Here is a 7,797-nt window from a genome sequence, read left to right as displayed (position 1 = left end):
TCTTTTGTTCCGCCTTTCTATCTTCACTGGTACTGGTTGTACAGCGGTGTGAAGTTCATTTTCACCCGTTTTCGGCGTTGTCTAGCTCCTCACGGAGGCATCTCTCGGCAAAGTGGAAGGGGCACTTTCGTCTCTATTTCATGGGAGGTATCTGTGGTTTTCGTTTGTACCCTACCTTTAGAATAACCCTGTATATGCATGAACAAGGCTTCAATTTTGTATAAAGCACTTCCGGTTCAAAGTTGTACTATTCCCAACTCCGGGTTGTGTTGTAAATGGAACAACCTGTACTATCTACTGTGCCTTATGCATTAAACTCTTCACTTATTTGCTTATTTTGCTCTTCCGCCGATAAAATACAAAATGGGTTTCACTATCTTTCCTGCGTCGAAAGAGAGAGGGGAGGCCGTCTACTAATATCCTGAACACTCTCTAGAATATTATTCCCTTTACATTCAGCACCATCTCATTCTGATCTGTGAAAGGAAACTGTCTGCATTTTACAAAACTCCAGAACTTTTTCCCAACCGCAATAGTTTTGGCACAATAGCTCGTTGCTATGAATGATCGCTTTCACAAGGCCACTGCTTTATAATGGACAGTGGCGGTGCCAGGATTAATCATCTTGGGGTGCTGAATATAATTTAGGGGGTGCGATGTTGAAAATAAAGAAAGCATGAAATATGCATCAAAGTTTTAACAGAGGCGCAACCACGAATTTATGTCTGGGGATTTGGGCAAGTAGCTACCAGGATAAACGTGCCTATAATAATAACAATGGCATTATTATTAGTACTAATAGTAGTATCAAATATGTTAACATCCTCGTAAATCACGCAAGAGGGGAGAAGTCGGTGCTGAAGCATTTGTGTTGAACAAACGAATTTTTCAACACGTTCAATTTCACATTAGCTAATACTTGAAAACAAGCACGCAAACTGTATTTTTGAAAGACAGAAAATGCATGACCAATATAATTATTTTTGTACGACATGTATAACTTTCATGTACAACATACTTTTTACAGATATGCAACAAAGAGCGTAAAAATAAGAAAATACACATGCAACATGTTAACACTAAATGAATGATATTCAGCGAACAACTTGCCCCACAATTCTTTGCGCGAAATCACGCCCGCTGCCGTGCTATTTTCTTGAAGGCAGTAATATATCATTGTCACTTTTTGTGTGTGTATTGAGACAGATATGCTGAAAAGTATATACAAATAGATGCATACTGCGAACGCATCCTCTGAGTGATAAGTAACATTTCAACTTTTTTTTGTGAACATTATTAGAGATTCTACAGCAACCACACACGTTGCAAAGCACCAGAATGTAAAGAGTAGCATAAAATTCAAATAACGCTAGTTCTGAACACAGTACTTGCCTTTCAAATTCGATTTATATTTCACCCTGGATTGGAAAATCACGCCATCTTAACCACATTCGAAACTGTATGAATGTATGACGTTCTCTCGCAATTAATACATAAACAATAACATACACAACACACACACTCACAACTGGCATTAATTTACCAAAAGGAAACTTCATTTTAAAATCTCCAATTATACAATTAAAAGTGGTGAACACAGAGTCATTTTCATGCACGCAGCGTTTGCTTCGCATTCACGCTTGCTATCGTTTGCCGGACCTTGTGTGTTTGGGACAGATTTCCCATCATGCTCTGCGCCGCTGAAGTCACATTCAATATCATTGTGTACGTATTCTAAGTTTCTCTACTACATATATATAACATATTACAAAATGCATTACATAATCAATTCATCCACCTCATAACAAACCAACAGCAAAAATGATATATATATATCTATCTTCTTTTCATCCAAATAATTGTTCATGCATTTAAGACCAAACTGCTCAGCAGTAACTGTCTGTAGTATAGTTAGTCTTACTTCTCTCTCTGGTAATTTGCAATGTATTACAGAAAAGAATCGCATTGCGAGCGAAGCGATCAAGAACATTTTTAGATTTCAAATTATTGCAAACTGAAAACAATATTAATTTAATAGAGCGCCGCATTCTCTCTTTTATAATATTTTAATTTAGATTCTTCGCCGCCCCCTAGCTACGGCTCTTAATTTGTACGAATTTGTTTTACGAAATGTATTTTTATTTGCATAAAATTTAAAAATCGATGAAGGCAATTGACTCTCTGTCCCCTCCCACCTCCTTGCAGATGCCCTTGACCGTCTGGAAGAAAAATAAAGAAATACATCAATACTAATTCCATCTTTAATATCATTTTGTCCTGGTACTCTTAGATTCTCCTAGCCTTGCTTTTTTTACTTCAATGTTTACCCCCTTGCCCCCCTAGAATTTATTTATTTATTTATTAAACAATACAGGCAAATCCCCAGTTACATAAGTTTACATACATATTGAGAAAACAAGTAATTAAGAATTGGAAAGAGAAAACAACAAAGACAAGGAGAAAAGAACTACGTATAAGACGGAACAGAATAATCATTACGTAACAACAATATATAATACAAGGGTGGTATATCATAAAGTATACAACATATTTGGTTACAATGCTATTATATACAGGGTTCACATAATATGTTTGCTTTTAGGTCTAAATAGATCAATGTCAGGGGTATTATTGGAGACTATATTGTACAACGCGCACATCCTCCTCATGTGATCCGTTTCAGCCATCCTGGTTCTACCGCTTGAAATTTAAAAGAGGTCATTTCTGGGTCTTAATTTTGAAATTTTGAGTATGGAACATAAAAGTTTATTTTTGCGAGAAGTGCGGAGGTGTCTATTTTTCCATTGTCAAGTTTCGAAAGGAAGGTTAACTTGTGCATCTGTCTTCTTTTTTCAAGGGACGGGACACTCAGCATGTTGCGCAAGATGTCACCCGAAGTGAATTTTGGATAATGCCATCTAATTTATATATTAAATACCTTAAGAATTTATTTTGGAGTTTCTCTATTTTTTCGATTTCCTTTATAAATAACGGGTCCCAAACGACTGAGGCATATTCAAGTTTTGATCTGACAAATGTATAGTAAAGTAGCACAAAGGTTTATTTTTTCTTAAACTGGCTACCAATTCTCATCACAAATCCTAGGTTCCTGTGCGGTTCACTGAGGATGCGCGCAGTGTGTGTCTGGAAATTTAAAACTTTGTCAATTCTGACTCCAAGATCAGTTACAGTATTCTCTCTTAGGATTTCTACGTCGGAAATGTTATATGAGTATTGGATGGGATGTTTGTTACGTGTGAATGATACTACTTTTAGTGTTGCTCACGGGACGGGACATGTCCCGTCTCGTCTCGTGTCTCGTCTCGAAAACGAGACGAGACACGAGACGGGACAAGCCTTTTGAAATTCGAGACGGGACGAGACGGAATGCCTTTCTCGTCTCGTTTTCGAGACGAGACACGAGACGGGACGGGACGGCTTTTGAAAAGTCTCGTCTCGTCTCGAATGTCTCGAAAAAATAAAAGCAAAATATTTAATCAGTTGCAAATACTTGTTTGCTTTGAAACAGGTATTTCAATTAGAAACGTTGATAAGCGCGTGTTAAGTCAAAAGAAGACTATTCTAGAGAGAGGAATGAATGAATGAATACCTAAACTTATTTTCTATAGTCTTTGGAAACACAGGGTTACTCCCCATTTTTATTTTTCAATTCATTCCAGGTTAATAATTTTATGTTACGATAGTACTCTAGATACTAATACAATTCTGAATAACATCAAGTAAAGGGCAGGTAGAGAAGGTGGAAGGAGGGGCCAAAAGATCGTGGAGTATCTGAGTCCGAGATTTATCTTGTAAACATAGTCTCAGCTCTATAGGTTGGAAAGATAAACGGACCGACGGATAGGGTTTATTATTATTATTTAATATTTACATCAAAGGGCGTACAAAAGTGAATGTTATTAGGAAGTAGGAAAAACATTGTGGGAAACATGGCAGTACAAATTGATAAGGAGTTGTTGGGAAAGTTATTAAGGAGTCCAGCAAGACTAAGAGAAAGAGATAATTAGGGACAAATAATCTTGCATTATCCCACTCCGAACAGCTGAGAGCTAAAGAGGAGGAGAAAATACGGGAAATATGGAAAGAAGTAATTTGGTGATTTTCGTGTTTACAGGGAACCATGACAAGATTTTACCACGTGATTATTTGCACGGGTTGCGAAATTTTTAGAATGTTATGGAAATTTCGGAAATGTGTTTGTTGAGAAAATTCTTGTTGTTTCCCTCAGGCATTCTACAGGTGGTTGGATTCGATTTTTTTACGTCCGTTTGAAGACTATTTCCAATGATTTTTTAAAATTTATTTATTTCTTATTTAAGGAGAATACTCTTCCTTGGATTGTAATAACGAAATACTGAGCCTGATATAGAATAGATTTCAAATGAAGGAAGTGCACTAAGTTCTGTATAATCGTCGTAGAAGGAAACGTTGTTCTATGGGGACTCACGATGGTACAGTGGTAGCGTCGTCACCTTGTAATCAAGGGGTGCCGGGTTCGATACCCGGTGAAGGAACATAGTGATTTGAATCCCACTTTAAAGTGTGGGTCCAGTCCCGATTAGCCTTTCTGTAAATCAGATGAAGGAATGTTGTAGCTGTTCTTTTTATTGTGAATTTAGCCTTCAAGTTTATGAGCAAAATACATCTAGTATCTACTGTCTACATTTTCAATCGTTACTAAACAAATTTCACAAAGTAGTTTTATCAAACTTCAGAGGGAAGCTGACACCAATGTCAGGGTGGCGGGAGCCTGTTTACGGCCAGGGTGTATTCCGAGACTATTTTTCGCCGTTCCCCACTGACAAAGGTTTCGCTTTGAACAATGGACACCGTTGCTTCAGGGGGTAAACACCAAACATAGGGGCGAGGTTGACCTGCAGTAGCGGGTAAGTGCCATAAATCCAGGCCCAAAGTAGGAATGAAGGTTGGTGCAAGGGAGGGGCAATAAAAATTCTGTAATTTGCTTTGCTTGCTGACAGGAAGTTTTGCAGGAAAAGCTGAAAAGGAAAACGGTAGAGTTTGAATGAAAGAGGGACAGTGAACACAAGTACTTTGTATTATTCGCCGACACACAAGCTTCCATTTCGAAGGTGAGGCTATCAGCAGCGAAGTTAGTAGAGGGTTGGAAGCAGTGACGACGCCAGAGGAGGCAGGCGGACGCCCCATGTCAGACACTTCGCCACCTCCCCCCCTCGGGCCCTCCAACTGAAGTTAATTAAATATCGAATAATAAGAGAGTTCATTTATAAGAGTATGACGATTTTCACCTTTTCAAAGTGGTGTATTCTGCATGATATCACTTTCCTGTTTATAATACCAACTTGATTAACAAATATTAATTTATTTAGTATATATATAGCTATGTGTATGTGACTTTCGTTCAAGATTCGAGCGCCGACCTGGGCATAGGTGATTTCTCATTCATTTATGTCCTGTAATAGCCGAGATTAACCTAAGTTTTAACCAGTCTTAAGAAATGGGAAAAAGTGTTGAATGTGGATGGTTTTAAAACATCACGAATATTTTCAGGACCACAAGACATCATCTGTAGTACGGGCAAATTATTCTAATCGTGGTCGTTAGTGACAACGCTAATTATTAAAAGACATTCAAAGTTGATTCAAGATTTGGTTGGTTGGTTGATTTGATGTTTTAAGTCCACTTTATGCACAGAAAAGCCAATCGGGATTGGACTAATAGTTTAAAGTGTCTCCACTGGGTATCGAACCCAGGACCAAAGGTGATCGAAGAAAACCCGACACTACATGTCAGTTGTTGTGGATTCATCGCGGTTTCTTACTATTCAGGGACTTGAATTTCGATATGATGAGTCTGAGGAAACCGTAACAAAGGGAATTTCTTCGATACTCTTGAAGCTAATGAGGGGATATTATTTGGAAATGTATTGAACGTGAACCTTAAAATGCAAATTACACTTAAAATTCGATTCAGAACATACCGCGGGCAGGTAAAAGAATGCTTTTTAGGATTTGCCACTCTTCAATCATTGGATGCAGGTTCGCTCTTTCTCGTATATATCAAAATCGAAGAACTTCTTCCCATGAACCCCAAAGGTGCCTGCAATTGTGTAGCACAGACATACGTTGGAGTGGTAGAGTAAGAGTAAGTAAATTTCTTGAATTATGAGATAACTGTAACCTTTGTCTAATTTTTTTTTATCCTGTGATAACATTTCCATGAAAGGTGAAACACAAATTTTGCCCAAAACTCTTCAGCATTACGAAGATGGTTGTCCTTAAAATCTTTGAAAAGGCTTGCTCGAAACAGGATGCTGGATGCAAACTGCCTCATTTGGCTGTTCTTGCCATTGAGAAGAAATGTCAAGTCCTGGACGTACCAAAGGTGGGCAATGTGTTCTCCAAAACACATAGAGCAGAATTCTCCTACAGGAGAAGTGCCTCACATTGTTTCTAATACTTAAGAGGATCCATTTCTTCCAACGTCACGTTTATTTTGCAAGAAAATTAAACTCTTCGAAGCATTTTTTCGTCATTTATATTATTATCTTATAACTAAAATATTTATATCAGTATTTTCATCTCAAGAAAGACGATGAATTATAAAATTATGAATGTCTTCCAATACTGAAATAGGCCACTAGAGACAACGCAACTTATCAATAAAAAAGAATTAATGTCGTTATTAAAACGAATCATGTGGAGATATACTCGTAATCAAGAAGTAAATTTAGGCAGTAAACGTCCACTCTAAATAAAAGACAAACACAAAACACCATACATGAATATAATAATAATAATAATAATAATTATTATTATTATTATAAGTATTATTATATATGTATATATATGTGTAGTGTTTTCGGGCGTTTTAATGTGACAGCCCCCTTACAATATTTTGTTGCCAGCCTTCCGCCCCCCCCCCCCGTCACATTTCCCTGGCGCTGTCACTGGTTGGAAGTAAATTTATTAGGACGAGGAAAGTAACATTAGCTGTTGACAGTGTTGCACCAAAGGACGTGATGTGTGCTACTGTTTGTATAAATTATACGAAATTTAAGCAAAAAATTATAATTGTTGAGACTTGAGAGTTGTTTCCTTCATTTGATCGTAGGAAGAGGTTTTCTGAGACAGAGTGGGATTATTTTACACATACATGAGAAAGGGTGGTTGTTTAAAGATAGAGACGTATTTTGCATATTTTTTAAAAGTTCAGATAAAACGAAAATTTAGCCTTACTCTTATCAAAAGAAATAACGCAGTACAGGGAAAGAATAACTCTTCACATTTCTCGCACCTGGTGGGATGCAACCCACATGCACAAGAGTATTGCAGGAAGTCTATGAACGAGGATGAAGAGGGATATGTGAAATTTGACTTAGCTGTGGGTGAATTAGTGGGTTCTAATATTCTTAAGGTTGATATTGGGTTTTAAGTCCACTTGATTCACAAATAGGCTAAATCGCGAACCGACCTACAGTTTAAAGTGCGATCCGATCCATTTTGTGCCTCCATTGGGTATCGAACGCGGGGACCCTTGATTACAAGTACTCGACGTTATTACTACGTAATCTGGGAGGCACCCAATTTACACAAATATGTTGATTCCAATAACACGTTATATGTATAATCTGATAATGATGCACTTTTGGTGCATCTAAACATATTTTTTTCAACTATAGCATGTCTAAAAGAATCATTGAAGTTGGGATTTTTATAACTTCAGGAGGCACGGCTCTGTAAATGTGCGATATAAAATATATGCAGGTTTGCCTTCCATACGTGGTGGTTTTGTCAC

This window comes from Lepisma saccharinum, chromosome 1 (genome assembly GCF_977018435.1).
Source record: "Lepisma saccharinum chromosome 1, izLepSacc3.1, whole genome shotgun sequence".
Classification (NCBI taxonomy): domain Eukaryota; kingdom Metazoa; phylum Arthropoda; class Insecta; order Zygentoma; family Lepismatidae; genus Lepisma; species Lepisma saccharinum.
This window is presented reverse-complemented; position numbering follows the sequence as displayed.